General features: G+C 41.8%; 1 long non-coding RNA gene across 3 annotated transcripts; it reads right to left on the bottom strand.

Moving 5' to 3' along the window:
• Positions 1 to 1,227: 1,227 nt before the first annotated feature.
• On the bottom strand, positions 1,228 to 23,540 carry LOC109282898 (uncharacterized). 3 transcript variants are annotated; one of them, XR_009463881.1, is made up of 3 exons: positions 23,432 to 23,540; positions 3,345 to 3,385; positions 1,228 to 2,265 (listed from the first exon to the last, which is right to left on the bottom strand). It is a non-coding gene; the product is annotated as an uncharacterized LOC109282898 (long non-coding RNA). The 3 variants fall into 3 exon arrangements; XR_002089933.2 differs by lacking the exon at positions 23,432 to 23,540 and adding an exon at positions 19,469 to 19,563; XR_009463882.1 differs by lacking the exon at positions 23,432 to 23,540 and adding an exon at positions 4,229 to 4,519.
• Between the last annotated feature and the right edge of the window lie 222 nt (positions 23,541 to 23,762).

Below are 23,762 nucleotides of genomic sequence, written 5' to 3'. Positions count from 1 at the left end.
TAAGGCCAGGGCAGCCTCCTATACTCTGTATATCATTATATTTCTATCAAGGCATGGCAGCATAGACAGGAGGTGCCCTAGGGGTGGAGTGGGCATGGTTGTGGAGCCATCGGGGGGGTATCATAGCCACCCCTGGGACCCCAACCTTATGACAGAGGAAAAAGTCAGAAAGTGAGACAGGAAGCAGATTTTGAAAAAGGTGGTAAGGAGAGGCAGGAATCAGGAGTGCATGTTATGATATGGAGTACAAAGGGAAGTTTTTAGAGTTTTAAGTAGCATAATTCATCCACATAATACAACTTTGTTCCACAGGATTATAAAATGCAAAAAAATGTATATTGTATATAAAATGTTTCCACTATAACATATCTTTAGAAAGAGGAAAATATTATAAATGTGTTTGCAATTCAGGATAAAAATGAAATATAAATAAGTGCAATTTTAAGTACAAATGTTGGGAAATAATTCCATAGCAAGTTGCTAGGAATTATAAATGAAATAGAACATTGGTTTCAGTGTTTGACTTAATGTGGAAATTCTGCATTCTGCTTAAATAGATGAGATCAGCAGAAAAATCTCTAACAAATACAAATTAGAGTGTGCCAGTTAGGAAAAGATAACTTGGAGTATGTCACATAATATGAAAGGTACTCAAAAATGATAATGACTAAAGGAATACAATTAGAATAGGTCAACATCATTACGAGTTGGGATCATCATGAATTTTTATTTTTACGAATCCTAAAAGAATGTTTTGATCCTGTGTTCTGTAAGGGAATACAGGAAACAGAAATCAGAGACCCTCTGAGATTTTATCAGCTTTCACTACTTTCCACTACAAAGCTTTTTCATCAGGAAAGGGGCCATTCTTACTTGGTTTTCAAAGATTTAATGATCAGAACATCAGGAAAGTTACAAGAATTCCTAAAATGGCAATATTAAACTTAGCAGACTTCACCAGTTTGGAGCTAGGATTAACTTTCTCCAAACTATTCATGACCATGTTAACAAGATTAAGATTGTCATGTTATTGTGAGTTATTTAAATGCCTCCTGTAAGGGTAGATACATACTATGTTTACATCAAAGTCATGTGCTTTTATACTAGTGCACACTAGGAACAGACACATGATGTACAGACTATCATACTGATATTACTTATTTGAATCTAGTGTTGAACTATCCCAAGAAAAAATAGAGGTAAAACTATCTGTTTAAGTGTCATGTGTCTGCAGCTACCCAGGGATAGTTTTTTGCAATAGGTAAAAAGTGTATTTCATCCTTTCCTGCCACAAGGGACAAGCACTATAATAGACCCTACAGAAAGCAGATAGCCCCAGATACCTGCATCATCCATATCATTTACATCAGTGCACATAAATAATGTAAATTGTATTAGTGTAAATATGTTGTGAATCCAGGTCCTGTACTGTGTGCTGTAGAAGCCTAAAGTACATTTAGCACCTTCTAGAATCAGACTCTTAACTCCACTGAGTAGTTGTGGTAACCCACAAATGTTTTAATAGAACAAACACAACAATTGTTTTCAGCCAGAGAGAGAAAACAATTTTACAAATAAATGTAAGCTATCAGTAGTATTATTTTAAAGATGACATGCAAAGGAAAAGTGAGATGGCCAAGGTCAGCAGCAGAGCTTGAAATAGAACTGAAGCTCTGTCTTTCTGGCCCAGAACATACTGTTCCATCTTATTCCATTGACAAATTCTTTCCAGAAGTCTGCCTTGGGAAATAGCAATGACTTGTTACTGGACTAATTAGAAGAGAAGATAATAACTGGATATGATAACTCTGTTCCAAAGGAAAAGTGACACTGACCCAAGCCCTGAGGCTAAACACAGATACATCTCTCTAACAATGGCTGCTTCTATCTTGGCTGCTCTATAGCCATAGTAAAGAATACCTTTCAATAATGTATATAATACAGTGTTAAATGGAAATTTATGCATTTCTCCAAGGAAAAGATAAATTTATCCCTAGAGAAAACTGCTAGGAATTGGTATATGTAGGCATCGTTTTCACATCAGCTAGAGATTTCTGATGTGACTTACTTGGACCGCTTATGGCTAAATCTTTTTTTTTTTTTTTTTTTTTTTTTTTTTTTTTTTACACACCTCAATGTCATTTCCATAGCCACATGAGTTCAATTTTTGGCACTTATGCACAGTTTGTATTCTATTTGAACTTCTTTTGCCCTATGTTTCCCTTCTGGACATGCTCAGAAATTTCCACTCTGGTTGTGTAGATTCTGAAACAAAATAGAATTGCCTGAGCACATATGTAACATTATAAGTCGCAAAACTTTAGTTATGGACAAAAATATAAACAACTATAGGTTTAGGGGTTTGGCCCCCACTGACTTTTCTGCCCCTTGTATCTAATTTGGTTAAAAGTATTAAAAAAAAAAAAAAACCAAAAAAAAACCCAACCTGGGATTGCTTTTGCCTTGTTGGGGGAAAAATCTACAGTCAAGTCCCCCCACCCTCCAGAGCTGCATCCTTCTCAGTCTAGTTCTTTCTCCTTCCCCTGGCCCTGTATATTTCCTCCCTCTGGGTCTCAGTGGGCCATCTCTGACAGAAGGGATAGAGTGCTCTGGGAAATGCCTTGCCCATGGGCTGGTTACAGCACTTAGCTGGCAAGTGGCAGATACAGGTTTAAGCCATCTATGAGTGAGGAAGCCTGAGTGTCTTGCTCCTCTAGGCTATTAGACTAAAGGGAGAGGGGGAGGCACCTCCTCCATTAAATTTCTTCCAGGTACATGTACCTAGACAATCCTATTTCAACACAGGTAGAAACTAAATTTAAATGGGATTTAAATGCTACATACCTGTGTTAAGATTAAGTTGAAATGAGATTTATCTTTCACCCTCTTTTGCCTGTTTCCCCATATATAAAATCTTTCTGGCATTTTTCTACCTCAGAGATTTGAGAGAGTTATTTCAAAGCACCTGGAGATCAATGGATTCATGGATCTCCAGGTGCTATGGATATGGAAAATATTGTTCCAAAAGAAACTTTTTTCCCTTCATAAAGTGAATTCAAGAACCACAATATCAACAGTCAGCAATAGTATAATATCTGCCATAAAACTATCTCCCTCTATGGCTTCTGTGTTGCTAATATGAAACAACGTTATTAGTATAGAACTATCAAACAGTATTAGGAAACCATTTTTTAATAAACAAACTTCAAACTGTACATTTCCATTAGATTTTATAGACACATGCTAATATAACATAAACGCCCCTAATGTATCAAGAAAATCTGAATGTCATTATGAAATGAAAGCAAAAGTCTTAATCTCTTTATCAACTGTAATTAACTCACTTGACTATTTTATATCATTGTAGTTTTCTTCTTCACAGAACCTAAGGAAACAATGGCAGCCTTTAGGTTAATGTACAATTATTATGATTAAAATTATAATAAGTACACAAAAATAAAAGACATTTAACAAACACCAGCAGTGACACTGTTCCCAATCCAAATTTAATATGACACTACCATTGAGACTCAGAAGAGGACAAACAGAAGGTGGTGGGGTAGGAACAATTAAGGATAAACAAAGCAAATATACAATTGCAATAGTCAAGAAAAAATTAAATAAATGAAGGAGATAAGCCAGACCATTAACTAATCTCTAACTAATGAGGATTTGTTAGAATCCTTCTCCCACAACAATCCATCTCAGTACTAGCTACCAAATAAAGGACTTTAGCACTTTCCATCTAGTACTATCCTAAATGGAACAACGGTAAGATTGGTATAGCAATGATTTTTCCCATGAGAAAATAATAAGACTGACTGACTGACTGACTGACTGACTATTTCATAAGGATAGATACACATCCTAATGGATAGATTAATTTACATTTTTTTTACATTGTATTTCTGTTAAAAGCAAATTTTGATCTAGGAAGAATTTGAATCAGTCAAAGAAACTGGCTTAGTAAAACATTTGGGAAACACATTCCACACATAACTATGTGTGTGTTATGTGTACTCAATGGTAGTGTCACTTTGGTGCGCAGCAAGTTGCCCGAAGTGGCATAGGGGAGGCTGAGGCCTTCTCCTCAACAACCATATGCACCATTTCAACATCTTTAATTACAGCAGGTTTCCCACATCAACACCTATACATCCCAATTCCAATACACTCAGAAAATTGTTGTGTTTCCTCGTATGGAGCTTTTTCACTTTAATCAACTTACAATTAGACTGCTGCAATGACTGCAGAAAACCAGCACAAAGGAGAAAATATCTGTGAACTTCACATCTTATAGTTCCTCCACCAGCTTCAAAGACAAAAATCACTAAAAGTTTAGTTGTCACCTAAAGACAGTTTCTTCATAATTTCACCAGTCCTGCCTTTGAAAACTTGTTGTATTGACATATCCGTATATTATAAAATTAGTGGAATGATCCAATTTTGTTAGGCAGTTGAGAGAGAGGCAGAAACTTTTGACCCATGAGCCAAAGAGGACAAATATAAACATGAAAGTCCTCATTTCTGCTTTCATCTCTTTGGACTACTCCCAAGGTGTAAAAAGGTACCGGAAAGTAATGAGATGTTCAAAGCTAGTAATTTCTGACAACTAGTGTAAGCTCCAGCTATCATAGATATGGTATAATGGGTGTGCCAGAGCCCCTTTGGAGAGAAGGGATGTAGCTGGTATGCACCATATACACAAGTTCTTCAGGGCCAGCGGCAGCTGGTTTTAGAATAGAACAGTCCCAGTTTAACAAGTTGTACCATATGTCTCATTCCTAACCACTGCCCAGCAGCTTCTGGGCACAGCTACAGACTGAGACTACACTGCTTCAACCTCTTTGCACTACAGTTAGTGGTTAAAAAAAAAAAATCTCAGTTATTAATAACAGTCCCATAATACCTAATGAAAAATTACAAGAGCAGGACTGGGCCTAAATCTGTTCCTACCAAAATTCAGTCACAACTTCTCTTCAATCCTCCATCCTGAATGAGTTTAAGAAGATTTTAGTATTTAAGACATTTAAATAAATAACAGCAAAACATGTTGAGCTAGTAGAGAGAGAGAGACAAAATTCTGCTGTTCATAGAATTACAGAAAAGTAGGGCTGGCACAGACTGCTGTAGGTCAACTAGCCCTGCCCTCTGACTGCCTGTCCATTGGAAATCCCTATCCAAAGTATCCCATGAAATCCTTGTCTAACCTATTATTATAACTACACAATCAAGATATTGCACAACTACAAAGAATAGAAGCCTAACCTGACCTTGGTAAAGTAGGGGGAGAACAGTGGTCAGTGCTGCAAGATTTGTATGGGATTATTTTTTAATAATGTGTAATGTACTCCACCCCCCTGAATGACCTCTGTTCTTCTCACATTATATTAAAAATATCCTTAACAATCACATTAACATTGCTAGCAAGATTTATAATAGAAATTGCTGCACACTAGGCCTGTGCAGGGTGGCTAGTATTCACTTTGGATTCGGATTTGGCCAATTTGGGGGACAGTGATTTGATTTGATGATTCAAATCACTGTCCCAAATTGATTTGGCTGAATCTCTGAATCAAACAGGTCCCATCCCCTATCTGCTCTCCTAGCCCCATCAATGGCTGCCTCACCCAGCACCATCATCCCAGGGATTTAAAAAAAAGCCCCACACTTACTGGCTCCTGCCAGGTTGGGGGGGGGGGGTGATCCCTGCTGCCTCCCACTGCCCCGTGCTGCATGTGCAGCCTCTGCCACAAGCCCCCAGAGGCCCCAACAGCTGCTGCAGCACCCAGTGAGTGTGGGGCTTTTTTTTTTTAAGCGCCAGGATGCTGGGGCCAGGTGGGGCAGTCATTGATGAGGCTGAGAGAGCGGGCAGGGGATGGGGTCTGGCAGGGGTCCCTTCGCCCTTTGTGGTCCCCTCCCCCCTCCTCTGGCCCCCCACTCCACCTCCTACTTACCAGTACAGATTCCAGGTCCAGCTCCCTGCAGTGGCAAGTGGGGATAGCTGAATCTCTGAATCTTTTCTGAATCAATTCGGAGGCTTCAGATTGATTCAGATCTTTTTATTGGTCTCCTGATTCAATTCAGATTCAGAGATTTGGCTGCTGAATTGGGCCAAACATCCTCTAAATCTCCTCATCAACTGAATCTTTGCACAGCCCTACTGCCAACTTATGTATAGATACTTCTTCCTAGTATTGTACCCAATTATTTCTTGGTGCCTCATATTGGATAAGTGGTCCTAACTATAGGAATATGAAATAGACTAATTTGCTGCATCCACACATTCAGGCACATGTGGTTTGTAGTGTCACAAACTGCATCCTTTGTACATTAAACCATGAGCAGCGCTGTTAACCTGCAGTGCAGGGGCAAAGTTTGCTACCAGGATTTCCCAGTAGTAAACGCCCCACCAAAGCACCCAAAAATAGGGCTGGGGCAAAGGGAGGCAGGGGAATAGGTAGCCTTCGACTGCCTGCTCTCGACTGTTTCCCCATCTCCACGTGCTGCAGAGCCCCAAGCTGAGGCATCCCTCTCTAAGGCACCTGTGTCCTAGCCAGCTAGGGAGCAGAACGTGGAGATGTGTTAGCAGGCAGGCAGGCAGTCCTGGGCAGCCTGACCTATGGGCCTCAGCATAGGGGCTCTGCAGCAAAGCAGAGGCTTGAGGCACAATGTACCCCAGCCAGCTACTCTACAGCTGACTGGGGCACAGTGTGCAGTACAGGGGGTTTGTAGCACTCAGAGCTTCCACATCCCCATCTGTGGCTGCCCAGCTGGATGGGGCACAGGGTGCCTCAGTGCAGGTGCTGCCTGCAGGCTAGGCCCACACTGAGACACCCTGTGCCCCAGCCAGCCCCCCTGCCCCACCAGCACATGGAGCCCAGCCAGGAATGGGAAGCTTGCCCACAGCAGGACAACATGTCCCACAACAAAGGGCACATGCAGGGATGTGAGCTGCTGCACAAAGTAGCAGCACACATTTGGCAGCAAGCACATGCCCCTGCTGGTTTGGACGCAGCCATAAAGTATATAGAAAGACACAGAAATCCTTGCTGGTTAATATATCTGGCATTTCTCACTTAGGATGAACTGATCTGGCAATACGGGACAGTGGGAGCTTTATGTTCAAACAAATTAAACTTTCACAAAGCAATACAACACAGAAAGCCAAACACATTCTGAAAAAAATACCCAGTGCACTGCTGGCTTTTTATACTTGCCTTTTATATCAATGAAACAGACTCAGAGGCAAAGGACTTCAAGGGTCATTTAGTCCAACTTCCTGGACAAGTTTAGGATGTCCTATTCATATACCATCTTAGACAAATGCCTGCATATCTTCTTCCAATGAAGGAGATATGCAGATGCCGTCATTGGCCTACTGTTCTTTCTCTTACAAACTTTTCCCTGAGATATAACCTACATCTATTTTGCTGCAGTTTAAATCTATTGATTTATGTCCTGCCCCCCATGGCAAAGGAAAACAGTTCCTCTTCCTCTTCTATGAAAGACTTTCAAATATTTTTAAACTGCTACAATGCCTACACCCCTAACCCCCCACCTCTCCTTAATCTCCTTTTCTTTAAATTAAATGTAGTTTTGAGAACCACGTTCCCTCAACCTTTCCTTTTGACTGCACAAATAGATGGAAACCAAGGAAATTGTCTGCACATAAAGATGAAAAAGAAAACACAATGAAATGAAGAACTTGGTGAGTATCATGGTACCTGAAAACATCATGTTCCTGAAAGTTATTTAGATTTCAGTGAACTGAATAATAAGAAAACAACTCACAAATAAAGAAGGTAATTAAACATTTTAAAATGTGTCTAGGCCTGATACACAGCCAAAAGGAACAATTTTAAAACTTAAATGCAGTTCTCAGAGGAATAAATGCTCAGTACATACAGTAAAAATCAATATTATAAACAACACATTTCTCCAACATACCCAAGAAATAGTGGCATCATGTATCAGTAATTGCTTTAATGCTAGCATGAAATCACTAAGAATGCATAGAAAGACTGACACCTAGATGCTACATATAATTTTTCTTTTACCTGTTGTCAGAAAAGTCAGCCCACTGACAGCTTGCACCTTCTCAGTTCAAAGGTGCCTCTTCTCAGCTATGACAGTGCTGAACACATGACCCTTATGTGCTCCTCTCACTCTGTTGGCTGCCCATTACATGCTATGCCCAATGTAAGGTCTGAATGTTAATACTGAAGACCTTTTATACAAGTAGCCCAAGATGTCTAAGAGAATCCATCCCACTTTTTGCTGCCACTATTAGCTCTTCGAATAACTGTGTTCCTCAGAAGCTAGCTTCAAGTATTAAGCTCGGTAGAGATAGAAGACTGGATTTAAAAAAGCAGGCCTGACCTTAGGAACTTACATTGAGCTTGCCAGAAACTAAGATCTCAACAGAAGATGCCTGACACATCCTTAGTCCATTTCTAGGTTAGGATCATGGGTGTAAAACCAGGTGGGTGTTCAGGAACAGTCCTGCCAGGACATGCCACCACTATAGCCCCCTGTACACATTACAGCATTACAGGTATCATACAATTAACTGGTTAATTGTGTTATTACCTGGACACCTGCTACTCATGCAAAATACATATCAGATAATAAAAAGCTCCAACTAGCTATAATGCTAGACCTCAAAAATGCGTACTAACTTCATAGTTAGTTGCTATCGACCTTCAATTAGCACGTGTAGCAGGGTCTCCCCTGCAGTTGGGAGCCAAGTTAGCAAAATGGGCTTCCAGCCACAGGGGTGCACTATGCCCAGCTGCAGTTGGGAATTCTGCAACTGAGGGGACTCTTAGCCTGGGAAGCTGCTACTCTGGGTCCTGGCAGAATGGAGGCACAGCTGCCCTGGGTATGTGTGAGAGCCCTGAGGCTGGGATATTGCAGCTGCTGTGATCTCCCGGCTCTGGGGGTTCATGGGATGCACCCATGACAGGAAGTCTCTCAACTGAGGGGTGTCCAGCTGTGAGAGCTTGCTTCTTCAGTATTGCTAACTCTCATGATTTTTGGTTTTGTTCTTAAAATCTACACTTGTACATAGTCTACACTATAAATAAAAGAAAGAACTAAGTTTTTCACATTCCCGAAGTGTATACTTTAAGATCTTTGCCAAAAATCACGAGAGTTTGCAAAACTGCTTCTTGCAGGAGGATCCCAGAATCCTTAAACTAGCAATAAGGCGCAGTGTGATCTAATGCACTATCCCATGATCACATCTCCTGCCATGCATGTGTGGCATGGCAAGAGGCATGATTGTGGGGATTGCACATTAGATCCCATTGTGCCTTTACCTGCATGTGTAGAGAGGCCCTATAATGCGGACATGTCCCTGGTGTCTGTGTACAGTGCGTGGAGAAGGGTAGGCATCTCAGAACAGGTTCTAGAAGAGTCAGTAAATACTTCCTTGGGAAATTCTGTAATTCCACTCTTTTATGAGGAATAAGCATCTTATTCATTCAGGGCTTCAGAGAGTTCCATCTAGTTGGGACCATAGCCCAGAACGTCCCCCTTAAGTAAACATCAACACTTTTCCTTTAAAAACCTTGTGCAGAGCTCATTGTATTCAAATACGTTAGAGAGACTGAACCCCTTCTTATAGCCTTATATTGAGACAAAGAAGTGGCAAAACCCAGATTAAATTACTTTAGTTTTGAATCACAATGCTAGACATATAATGTCTCTCACCCCCTTTCTCTCTGGCTGAATAGATCCTTTATTTCTCTTCTACACAGTGTCATGTGGAGTTTCTTTCTTCTACACAGAATGGCCTTTAACCTGCTGGAGGCTTAATGCAGTTATGCAGAAACTAATCCCTTTTGACCATCTTGAGACAAATGGAAAAGAAAACTGGATTGCTGGATTACTGTTATTTTGATTACTGGGAAAGTGTATATTAGTATAGTTCAACACACTGGTGGGTAAATAAAAGAATTAGATAAAAAGGAGGACTCATTTCTCTTTTCTTTTTTTTTTTTTCCCCCCCATTCTGTCATAATTACTACCATTAAAGGATAAATGTCCCATTTCTTAAACAGCTGTGAAGGCAGATGGATGCTGAAGCAGAACGAGATCTCCAATTGTTTTGGCTTCTTTGCCATTGGATCAAGGTCTCAAACTGTCAAGAATTGTGTAGAGGCTGGTGTGCAGCAGGTTCTCCATGACAAAAGAAATCATGTACAGGCATCTCCCATGGAAACAGCTTTTCCAGCACATTCTTCAAGTCCTAGTTAATGATGACATGATTAGGACTACGAGGCCTGGCAGCCCCTAGTCATGAAGGTGACAGATACAAGAAGGTTGTCTAGCACTTCAATGAGGTAGTCATGAGTACAATTTGGCAACTGAAACTGCAACTGAGAAGCCCTCTTCAGGATTCACTCTGATCACCAAATGGGTAAGGGGCTAGAAAAGGTGCCATAAATAGAATCTTTTTTTCTGATTGGATAACCATGTCCAGTGGGATCACCTTTACTATGGTCAAAATTGATGAAGATGCATTCAATTTTGGGACCTGGAATATCAGGACCCTCATGGACAATCCTAATAACAAACACCCAGAGCACTGTACTGCAATCATGGCTTGAGAACTCAGGTGACAACGCTGATGTAACTGTACTGAGCAAAAACTGGTGAGCAGGAGATGAGCAGCTCAAAGAACAAGGAGGTAATTATACCCCCTTCAGGAATGGTAAAGAGAAAGGAGAATGCTGGCTTTATGAAGTTGTCTTTGCCATCAAGAATGAGCTCATAAACCAACTCAATGAGTTCCCTATCATAATTAACAAATGCCTCATGACTTTCCATCTTAACAGTGGCTTATTGGCTTCCTGCCATTTTATCAGTACATATGCCCTGGCTCTTGATGCTGCCGATGAAACCCAGAAGGAATTCTATGCCAACATTAACAAAATCCTTTCTGGCATTCCAGAAGGAGACAGACTCATTTGTCTCAGCAGTTTTGACACCAGAGTCAGTAGGAACTCAAACCTTTGGAACAGAACCATTGGCAAGGAAGGAATAGGAAAGATCAAATCCAACAGCATCCTTCTCTTGACTAAATACTCAGAACATAGACTCACCAACATCTGTTCTAGAAAAAAAGGCATAAGACATCATGTCAACACCCATGATCTAAGCATTGGCACTTGATTGACTACATCGTTATTCATGCCTAGGATCACAATGATGTCTATATCAAAGATATATTAGGAGCTTATGATTGCTGAAGAGATAAATGACTCATCCACTTGGTTATGTCATTTAAGCTGGCTTCTAAATGATGACTGCAGCAAAAGCAATGTCAATTGAAGATCAACATCAAAGGATTCAAGGACCCAATCAAGCAAGACTTCTTTTACCAGTGCCTCAATGGAAAACTGGAGAAGTCCAATCAATAACAATGGGAGAATGTTGGCAGCACTTGGGGTGCCTTCAAATCCACCATCATCAACACCTGAAAAGAGGCACTTGGATTTTCTACTAGGAAATGTACAAGACTGGTTTGATGAGACTGACTGGGAGATCCAAGAATTGATCAACTGCAAGCACAAGGCCTTTTGTGCTTGGCAGAATGACATCAACTCCAAAAAAAAGAAATTCAGTCACCAGCAAGCCAAGGCAGAGGCTCAAAGGAGGACCTGTGTTATAAATAACAGACGGTGGCAAGACAAAACAAAGGAGATTTGACATTAAATAATGCCCATGATATGCAGTTTTTTTCAAGGCCACCACAGGGACTAACCCCCTTGAGACCTAAGGATGGAGAAGACCTGATCAAAGAAAGGGGAGCCACCAATGCCCAAAGGAAGGAGTATTCTGAAGACTTTTTATCTTGACTCTGTTGTTGATGAGAGTGTTCTCAACTCCATCCTGTAACATCCAGTCAGAGATGATCCCAGAATCCCTCCTCCCATGATGAGAGAAGGAAAACCATCAAGTAGATGAAGAATGGCAAGGCTTCTGAAGCTGATGGAATTCCCACTGAAATCTTCAAGCAGGGGGAATGGAGTTCACCTCACCGCTCCATGCCCTCATCTTAAGAATCTAAAAATTATGAAAAAAACCCAAATGACCTCCAGGATGCCATGGTCATGACAATCTTCAAGAAAAAAGACAAGTCCAACTGTAGAAATTACAAAGATTATTTTGCTGTCCACCACAGGAAAATTCATTGTAAGAACCCTCCTGAACCATTTCATTTTCTTGCTGAAGAGCTCCATCTGGAATCTCAGTATGGATTTAGGACATCAAGAGGCACAACTGACATGATTTTCACAGCTTGCCAGCTGCAGGAAAAATGCCAGGAACAACATAAAGTCTCTATATGGCCTTATCTGATCTCATAAAAGCTTCAACTAGCAACTGAGAAGTGCTGTGAAGGATCCTTCTGAAGTGCAGATGCCCACTGAAATTCATCACCATTCTTTGCCTGCTTCATGACGCTATGCGAGCGGTGGTTCTCAATAATGGATCTATCACAGATAGTTTTAAGTTAGAATGGGGTGGCTGAGCACATAATTACTCTAACACTCTTCTCATTATTCCCTACCATGATGCTACATCTGACCACCAACACGCTTTCAGTTGGAGCGGAGCTAAACTACCAAATGGATGGAAAGCTGTTTAATTTCAGCTGACTCTGCATCAAAACCAAGATCACTCTGACCTCAGTCATTGATCTCCAGTACACTGATGATGCTCACTCAGAAGCAGACCTTCAGGCAATTGTCAATGTCTTAACTGAGGCATGCAAGAAAATGGGACTGATGCTTATCATTCAGAAGATTAAGGTCCTCTATCAACAAGCTCTTAATAAGCAGTCCCCAGCTTTGATCATTCAAATTTATGGTGAGACTCATAGTTGAGTATTTTCTGCATCTCAGAAGCCATCTCTCACACAAGCTTATGAAGCAGTTATGATCCCCACTTTATTGTACAGAGCTGAGATGTAGACCACATATAGGAGGCATCTGAAGTGGCTGGAGAAGTACCATTAATGCTGCCTGTGGAAGACCCTTCAAATCCAGTGGGAAAACAGATGCACCAACATTAGCATCCTCTCAGAAGCAAACACCACAAGCACTGAAGTGATGGTCATCCGATATCAACTTTGTTCAGCTAGCCACATCATCTGGATGTCTAAATCCAGATTCCCAAACTAAGTCTTATTCTCCCAGCTTAGTCAAGGCATATGCTTAAAAGGAAGGCAAGGAAAGAGCTTCAAGGATATTCTCAAACCCAACTTGAAAAAATGTACCATCAACATTCACTCATGGGAGTTAATCATGCAGGACTGCTACAAATGGAGGAAGAGTCTTCTGCAAGAATCTTAGTACTTTGAAACCTTACAATAACAACAGGAGACAGAAAAGTGGGAGCAGCTGAAACAGTATGTCAGAGACCAAATAAAGAACCCGGAGCCAACCATCTCACACAAAAAAAAAAAACATGTGCCTAAGCTGCAAAAGAGTCTGCTGATCCTGGATAGGACTTATCAGCCATCTTTGGACCCACAGATAAGAAAATCATGAAATCAATTACTGTGAATTGCAAGGGATTGCTGCTGATGAAATGTCTCATTTGCCATCTCTCCTGACAAAGTGGGAAAACACATCTCACTGTGGAGTTTATAAACGTGAATTAATCTGTCAGCTCAACCAAGTCACTAAAAGAGTGATGATGCAATGAGATCTCTCCACACTCCTGAATTAAGTAATCTATCTCTATATTTAAATTAGTTCTTTTTACTTGAGATCAAGGGCTCTGATTAGGGACTGGATCTAGAGCCCTCATAGGAGCATCATAATCTAGCACTTGATCAAACTATAGTAGTTAGTAGGCATGTGCAAAGTGGCTAGTATTCACTTTGGATTTGGATTCAGCCGATTCAATTTGGTGATTCAAATCACTGTCCTGAATCAATTTCACTGAATCTAATTTGGGGATTTGGATGCTGCCGAATCGACTGAATATCTGAATTGAATATGTCCCATCCCCCACCAAGCCATGTCAATGGCTGCCTTGCCTGGCCCCAGAGTCCTGGCAGATAAAAAAAAAAAAGCCTTGCACTCACTGGATCTTGTCAGGTGTGGGGGGCAATCTCCATGCCCCCCACTGCCCCATGCTGCATGGTGAGGCTCTGCCACAAGCCCTCAGAGGCCCCAACAGCCCATGCAGCAGCCAGTCAGTACGGGGCTTTTTTTTTTTTAATTGCAGGGATACTGGGGCTGGGTGGGGCAGCCATTGATGGGGCTGGGAGAATGGGCAGGGGATAGGAGCTCCTGGCAGAGCCCTCCATGCAGCACGGGAATTGCCCTCCCTACCAGGCAGTAGCCAGTGAGTGCAGGGCATTTTAAAAAAGAGCTGGTATGATGGGGCCGGGTTGGGCAGCCATTGACAGGGCTGGGAGAGTGGGTGGGGATTGTGGGGCACTCAGTGGGGCTGGGGGAGCAGGCAGGTGATGAGTCCTGGTGGGGATCCCCCCCATGGTCTCTTTCCCCCTCTTCTAGCCACCCCCTCTCACCCCCTACTTACCAGCATGTATTCTGGGTCCAGCTCCCTGCGGCAGTGAGCAAGAACTGCCCAAAAATCACTGAATCTATGAATCTCCTCCAAATCTTTTTCCAAATCAATTTGGAGGCTTTGGATCAATTCGGACCTTTTTATTGGTCTCCCAATTTGATTTGGATTCAGAGATTTGGCTGCCAAATTGGCTGAATCTCTTCTGAATCAAATCAGCAACTGAAGCTTCACACAGCCCTAATACTTAACCCAGCTCATTTTTTAAAAAAAGGAAATGGCTAGATACATTTCACTTCTCAAAACTTTTTGGCCAAAAGAAGAAAGAAGGCTGGAAAAAAAGGAAGAAAGAGAGAAACTCCAGAAGATTTATGTACAATAAAAATGATACTAAAAGTAGTTCAGAGACATTTAATGTGATAACTAAAAATCAGAGTGGCTTCCAGAAACTTTTTAACCATTGCAGACAGAGGAACACAAGTCAGTAATAATAATAATAATAATAATAATAATTCTCATCCTTGTCTTATAACAACTCTAAAATAACTTTAAATCTGTGATGGCCCCAGAGTAGATGCCCTGTAATTAAAACACATTTCCAAAGGAATTATTTGTGCAAATTGAAATATAGTATGAAAATAAATCAGGTGGTCAGATCATTAGCTGGTGAAGATCATATTGCTTCCACTCATGGCATTTCTTAGTTTGAAAGAAAATAATTGACCCAGTGAAGGATACCCAGAATATAAGCAGAGCTGGCAAGTAAGTAGTTAAACAGAGTACAGAGGAAGAAAAGTACCAGGGAGAAGAAGAGAAATTAATTCCAGTTTTTCCTGCAGAAATATACTAGGTTCTCAGAACCACTGGGAATCATAGAAATGCTACTGAGAGTTCACTGTACTACAGATCCTAGTAAACTCTGTTTGGCCTTCTTATCCCAGATTCTTCACTAAGATAAGAATTGAGGGAACATCTCTCCCCCCCCCCCCCATTTGTCTATGAAGCTTAATATCATAGGCCAACAATTCCTGGCTGCATAAAAATTATTTATATAAAAGACTAAACTCATTTTTTTGTGGTTACTAAAAAAATTAAGAAGTGTAAATTGCTGAAGAAGTTCTAGTTTCTAGGGAGGGAGAGAAGCTTGAGCACAGTACACAAGAAGAGCAGAACTGGGGATAGGGTCTCAGTAGCCTAAGAGGGGTGAGAAGCAGGGTCCGGAACCCATAGATCAAGTGTGGTTAGGTTCAACAGGGCCAGGGATCTTGTAGCCCAGGAAATGCAAAGACCAATTAAGAACATAGGAACCTAAGCATCAAGAGCAGCAGAGATGGATATAGGCAGGGAGGCCCAGACTGACTAAGTGAAAATTGGGCTGATGAGAAATCGGTAACACCCATGTGGTATGGGCATGGCTGTAGGGGTGGTTGGAGGCCACAGAATTATCCCTGAATGTAATTATTGTACTGGAGCATAGATGGGCCAACAGGGCCCACCTAGCATTTGGGGTGGGCAAGTTTGAGGTTTCTAGCGTCTGGGAGGGACTCACTGGTTACAAGCATGAATAAGGGCTCACGCCAGGATTTTAAGGCAACCTCCCTTTCTTCAGTTTACCTAATTAAAACAAGGCCTGGCAGGTGAAAGGAAAGGAAGGAGACTCAGGGTGCTGGGTGGGTGCAGGAGCTATGCAGTCACTGGGGGCATCAGACCCCTGGAGTCTAATCCTGCTATAATAAATATGCATGGTTGACAAACATAAGAAAGCAAAGCTGTTCATGTGCTTTATCATCTCAACAGAAGCATAGTGGCATAACAAAGGAGCAGTGATGGGGCAGCCACCCAAGGTGCCAACCTGGGGACATGAGAGAAAAACTGTTGTCACCACAGCCGTGCAACTGTGATGGCAATCTGTGTGTTCCAGCTCCCTCGGGTTCCCAACCATATCATTACACCTTTGCATAACCATGTTGGAGACTTTCCATTATAGAGCATTGAATGAAAGGAATACTAGACAGAATCTTGATACTCTGAAGAATGAGGTTAACACAACATAGCATTTTGTATTCCATGATGCCTTCCATCTGAGGTCTTGAAAGAGTTTTATTGAAATCCAATGCCACCACTATATGTTACAAAAAAATGTGAGAGTTGTTGTTTTAAGATTTGTAAAGATTAAAATAATTGGTCTATAAAAGTATTCATAATCTTATTGCATTCTGTCAAACATCTTTATATTCATGAATAAAGTAACGTTGGTCACTGTAGGGAAAAGAGAAACCACTTTGAAAGGGTAATGGGGGGAGGCAGCATCCCTTCATTCTTTCCCCAATTTTGGCCTGTTTCTATCACTGGCCATGAAAACAATATGCTCCCTCTCCCCCTCCCTGCCACTACCCAACATCCCTCTTGTTCTCCTATCCCACCCAATTTCCATTCTCTGAGGAATGGGATCAGAATTGTAAAAAAGTCACTAGCCTACATCTGTCTAATTGCCTTTCTTCCTGTTATTCCAGTAGACTTTCTGGGCATAAAAAGTAAAATTGCCAGGAACCTTATTACAAATTGTACAATAAGTGCTACAGCCTACCTCTGTAGGGTTGCATGATTAGGATACTTCATATAAGACATGTATCCTATTGATAGTTGACTCCTGAAGTTCACAAATCATTAGATCATCTACCAACCTTCAGATTAGATGGGGTATGCTGCTGACTACAGCTCATCTAAGCTGAAATAACTTGAAGCTAGAGATAGGCCAGGAAAGCAGTGATCAATACCAGATAAATTAAGCAAGGCTTTCTGGACAAACAAGAAATAAAGCTTAATTAGATATCCTATTGTTAAATCTTGCAAGATAGAACTTCTAAGAAAAAATATGTAAAATATGGTCAGAAACTCTCAAAATGTTCTCATGAGAATTCCACTATCCTGTGAGACTTTGGAAAACTCCATGTAAATATATTTATTCTTATGAATCTCCTAAGAGAAATGGCAAATACATTTTTGGCCATCATTTTCTAGAATATAAATTAAATGATTTCTATAAAAAAAAAAATACTAATAATTTCCTGTGGATCTATTGCTGTCTTTATTTCATTGGCCTGAATTCATAGCTTCTTCAACATGTTGTGTTTTGCTGATAATAAAAACTGCATTCACTGTGTTCTAGAGGGAAAGTGTGTGTGCACTGAATTGTTAGACAGATGAAACAAGGACAGCAATAGATTTACTGGGGAAATTATTAGTTATTAATTAAGTAACTATTAACAATATTATATATAGTTATTAGTGTTATATTAAATCAATAATATAGAGAAAAGTCTTGTTTGTATCAATGTATACAATCAAGCATCAGGAATAGTAATTTTCCAATATCTGTCCACTTTGTTTCATTAGAGGCATACAGATCATATTTGTGCCTCTATAAAGTAGAGACTTCAGGCTTCTGTGAAGGAACCATGATAGTTTGGCCCAAACATCCAAATGGTGGGTGATGACTACGGCCATTTTTACACATGCTCCCAATGCAGTGCTGGATGTTTTTAATTAATGAGCCGCACTAATTAAAAGTGCCCGTGCATCACATGCATCAGTGGCTCAGCGTATCCCTGTGTTGAGAAAATGATCATCAAATGTGATTTAGTTCAAAGTGCACTGCTGCCATTTACTTAGTGTGGAGATGCACTGTGCTGCTGATACATGTGACACATGAGGCTGCCAGAGCATGTCGATTAATCAAGTCTGCTCTGATGCACTGGATTTCCAGTGCACCAGAGCAGGCTCCCCGCATGTGTGCAAGTGCCCTATATGCCTTTAAAAGCAAAATAAAGTTTCGGTGCATATACATGTTATGATATCTTCTTATATCTTTCTCTTTGTTCCCAAACCTCAAAGGAGGTGTAAACTATTTATATTTCAGTACTGCTGTCATTTGACTTTTATTTACTGTTAGGAAGAATGTTTTTCACTTCAGTGCAGTTGCTGCTATGGCATTTCTATTTAGGGACTGGAGTAGAATAAATACCTCACAGGAGGCCAAAGCATAAGTTAAATCTGCCCTCAGGTAAGAATAATATATACTTCAAGAAGTCTAGGTTTTTCCTTTTATGTATTTATTTTGTTGTTGTTGTCAAGCTTTGTTTTCAGAAACTGCTACATTCAAATCATTCAGATACAAAGCCTTTTTAGCTTGCTAACTCCTTTCTGTTTTAGAGCATGCATCCCTATTTGCAATGTGAAATCAATTGCACATGTAATAGTAGCATGCTTCAAAGTCTATGCAAATTATATTTTAAAGGGTTTCCTTTTGTGTTGTAACCCTTCTGGCAGGCACAAGATGGTAGTAATAAGGGGTGAGCGAAATTTAGGGGTTTTACACATTTATTTATCTTGACTCAAGCCTTGACCTAGAAACTTAGGAAAATAAATTCTACTCAGGTGTTCCAAGGTGGACACAATTTTAAACTAAAAGGATTTATGAAAGGAGGAAAGGACAGCAAGCAGATTTAGAAAACCCTTAAAATAATCAGAAGCCTACCTCAGCCAATTATTAAAGTTTATCACAGTCAATATTGTTCCAAGTTTTCTCTTAGTCCCACACAGGGTGAATTTGATAGTCAATATAGCAAGCATACCTGCTAGCTCAAGTTTTCCACTCCCTGACCAGTGCTGAGGGATGCTACTCCACCACTGATGCTTTTCCTCCTTTCCATTGGTGAGGGGTGCTGCTTTGTCATGGTGTGTGAAATGGGCTGTATTTGATTCAGATTTGGCCTGAATCAGGGACAGTGATTCGATTCTTTGATTCAGATCACTGTCCTGATTCAATTCAGATTAATCCAAATCTGAAGATTCAATGCTCATTCAGAGAATCAGCGATTCAGCCAGAGATACAGCTTTAAATGTTTTTTCTACATACCTTGAGGTACCAGGCATGGCTTGTGAATGCTGCGAAGCTGAGACAGATAGTGCATCCCACAGGAGTGCGGGGGTGCCCCCTGTGTGCTTGGTGCTGAACCCGGAAGTGGACTGGAAGTACTTCCGGTCCACTTCCGGGTCTGCCACTGAGCGCATTGGGGGGGCCTGTGCCCTCCCAGCTCAGCAATTGGCCATGGGGGGACCCCAGGTGCCCCCCCCCCCCCAGACCCAGGAGGCACCAGTCGCTGTCCTAAGAATCATGGGGGGGCTCCCTCGCATGCACCCCAGTGGACCCGGAAGTGGACCGGAAGTGCTTCTGGTCCACTTCTGGGTCTGCTGCCAAGCACACTGGGCCCCTCCCCTGCACTCCTGTGGGACGCTCCATCTGCCCCACCATCTTAGCATTCACGAGCCCCCTGGCACCTTGAGGTATGTAGAAAAAACACTTAAAGCTATTTCTATATCCGAATCGCCAAATCTTTTCATTTCAGTTCGGAGACACTAAAGGGTCTCCTGATTTGATTTGGATTCAGATTTGGAGATTCAGCGACGAAATCAGGCTGAATCTCTGCTGAATCAAATCAGTGACTGAAGCTTTGCACAGCCCTACTGCTCTGCTTCACTGTTGTCATTGCTCCATGCCATTAGGCTTGTGTGAAGCAGGTAGTATTCACTTTGGATTCGGATTTGGCCAATTCGGAGGACAGTGATTCGATTCGGTGATTCAAAGCATCCCAAATCAATTCAGCTGAATCCGATTTGGAGATTTGGCTGCTGCCAAATCTCTGAATCAGCCAGGCCCATCTCCTGCTCACTCTCCCAGCCCCAGCAGTGGCTGCCCTGCCCACCCCAGCTCCTGGCACTTTGAAAAAAAAAAAAAACCCCAGACTCCTCAGGTGCTGCCAGGTGGAGGGTAATCCCTGCTGCCCCCCACTGCCCCACGCTGCATGGGGGGCTCTGCATGAGCCTCCCAGCCCCCCCCCCCCCACTCTCCTAGCACTCCCTATGGCTGCCCTGCCAACCCTATAGCCCTTGGGTTATGGAAGACATTTTAGATCCCCCTTTCTACAGACTGGATAAGCCTAGAATATTGCTTGCTCAGAGATCACTCTCTGCCTTAGGTAAATCAATAAAGAGACAAAATAATGGCATGATTTATTGTATAGGAGAAAAGAATTATACACACACAAAAAAAGTGACCATAAGTTTGTAGACAGAAAAGCAAGACAAGTAAAGTTTCTTCAACTCTCATCTGGCTACACCCTAGCCCTCCCGGGAGTCCTGCCAGTATTTCCAGAGTTCAGCCTTCCAACTAATTCTGCCAGCCCTAACTAGTGGGTACCTGAGCTCTTCCAAAGACCCTGGCTACCTTATAAACAGTCCTTATAATATCTTCAACCAGTATGCCCCATCCTCATCAGCATTGTCCCAATTCCTCATGAATCTCCAGAAATTTTTATCCCTGGACATATGTCAATCCTCTGGTTGGTGGACCTTTATTTCAGATGCCATCATTGTGTGGTTATTTTTCCCATTACAAGACGACAATGCCTTGTTTTCCCAACCCAATAATGTCTCCTTTTTCCTGTGTCTGGAAGTCACAATTGCCCTTAAGTATGTATCGGTCAATTCTCTGGCCAAACTATATCCAAAATCCTAAAGATATATACATAAACCATAGCATAACAGAAACTATATACTGATAACAGTAACATAAATGGATACAGCATAACATGGGCTTTTCAATGAGATCACACATATCATATCCTTGAAATAAATGGAAGACAATATTCATGACCCTCCTCTACCCCCATGAACCCTCCAGCCCATGGCAGGGTTCATGAAGCTAACATTTATGCCAAAGATCTGGCAATCTAGGAAGTGTTTTTTTCTCTGAAGTGCAAGGCATTCTGAATTAATCTGATAACAATGATAATAATGCAAAATAATAACTGTCTTCAAAATAATTGCTTCCTAGAATGTGTGGAATTGAGATTAAGAGGTTTATTTCCTCAACATTGACTTCAGATATAAGATATTCACTGGAATTTAAAGGGGTCTTTACCTGTACCTTTTTAGCTGCTTGAGTAATGTGAACTATTTGTAACCTAAATGTATATTGATCTCTTCAGAGGGTAGAGAGAACATGTGATGTATATTTAAATTGGCAAAGAGGGGTTACAGGGCTTTTTTATAAGGTATTAGAAAGACATTACTGGCCCTAGATATTTCTTATTTCAGGAAAAAATGATTAAAAATGTTTAGGTTTGAGAACCACTTGACTATAATATAATATGGTGATGTGATTCTTTGACTGCTGAACAAAAATAGTCAGAAAATAACTTATGAGAAAGTTTAACAAAGCAATTTAAACAAATTGTAAGTGCACTAGGAGAGATTAAGTAGAAAAATGTTTTAAGGTTAGGATATGTTGGAGAACATTTACACTGGTTGTACTTCTCACCCAGTGCAAATGTATCCATTTGTTGTTTTTTTTTTTCGTTTTTTAATGGTAGACTAGAAACAAGACATCTTAAATTACTAAAGAGAGATTAAAATTAGGTTAGCCAAAAGATAATTATTTTTATTAAAATGGAAGAGCAGGGAAGAGGAAAAAGTGAAGGCTAGGCTCAATTAATTTTCTGGCACATGCTGAATAGTAATAGTCAAAGAAAAAAAGTCAAGAGGCTGGTTCCTGAAATCATTAGGAAGAACAAAGCCATCTCTTCAAAATATACTGAAGGAAAGGTTATTACAGAACTACTGAAATGTCAAGCAGGTGATATTCTCAGTTTATATCCTCAGACAAGGTCTGAGGATATAAACTTCCCTGAGAAGAGAAATAAAACTCTCTCAAAGGGATTTGTTTTAGAAAGCAATGGACATTTCACTATTCTATGTGTATGCACAGGGCTCAAAGATGAAGACTGAACATAAGAACCAATTTCAACATGGATAGATAATCCAAAAGTCTAAATTTGAACATGTTGCTGAGTTCAAATGGTTTATAATCCAGAAGATAAATGGGGTTGTTATGAAGTTCTAAAAACATATATATTTTGTGCCAGGGGGGCCTCCCGGGGCCCGCCCGCCTGTCACCGTGACAGCAGGCCTACTCAGGGCCGAGCTCTTCAAGGCCCGCCCACCTGTTTCTGGGCAACCGCCCGCTTATCTCACCCGCCACGCCTTTTATGATAATGAGTTCATTATGATGTTAATTAAGCAGGAGGCTGCCCTTCAACTGCCCCGATGCCCAGGGGCACTCTGCAGCTCCGACCTCCCCTAATACCGCAGCTCAAGCCTCGCAGATGGCATCATGGTGTTCATCCTCACCGGCCCCTGCACTGGGCCCCAGAATCCTCCATGCAAGACCCCACTATGATCTTCGCTACACAGGCGGCCACTCCGCCGCCATCTGGGCTACCTCACCCACCCGAAGCCTTGTTCCCCTCTCGGGTGTGGTTCCCCCGGAACCTTCGGCTATCTAGCCCTGGCCCACCTCAAGGCCAGTCGGGACCCCAGGCCCCTGGCTCTTGGGCGTCCCTCTCGATGGGCCCCCGGCCCTTTTGACCCTCACTGGTCCTGGCCCCAGCATGGGCCAGTAGAGGGGACTCTCCCCTTCGGGCTGGGTCTCTCTAGCCACTCTCTACTCCTCAGGCTTCACCGTGCCACTACTCCCTTCCTCCTAGGAGCAACCGCGGGACCTCACCCACCTTACTCCCACTCTCGGGGTCCGCCCTCTCAGCCCTCATCCCACTCAGGGGTCACCCACCCAGTGGTGGTGGGAGCTAGGGGTTAAGGCGCCCCAACCCACCTTTCACCGGGGTGATCACTGGCCTGGCATTTCCTGGGGGCTCCCGCGCCACTGAGAGCCCCACCAGACCACCCACTCCCAGCAGGGTGCAGTTTCAGGTCATGCCCAGGACCAGGAGCCTCCTGCCAACCCCTTGCAGCTCCCCCTTACCTCCAGGACATACACAGCAGCCCTAAGGCCACACAATGTTGCTGCCTGACCTCCTGCAGCCAAACTGCCTAGTTTATATAGGCCCCAAAATGGCTGCCGCAATCAGGCACCTGGAGGCTGCCAGCTCCAGGCCCTTAAAGTGGCAGGAGCACCCTGTGCTCTGCCAAAATATATATATATATATATATGTTTTATAAATATATACTAATATATATTAAATGAAGGGAATACTAGGCAGAATCTTGATTCTCATACATATGTACGTATGTATACATGCATATACGTATTTGAGGAATAAAACTGAAAATATTTGGAGCTAGGTTGATTTATT

The sequence above is a fragment of the Alligator mississippiensis genome, chromosome 1, assembly GCF_030867095.1.
Source record: "Alligator mississippiensis isolate rAllMis1 chromosome 1, rAllMis1, whole genome shotgun sequence".
Taxonomy (NCBI): Eukaryota; Metazoa; Chordata; order Crocodylia; family Alligatoridae; genus Alligator; species Alligator mississippiensis.
This window is presented reverse-complemented; position numbering and strand designations above follow the sequence as displayed.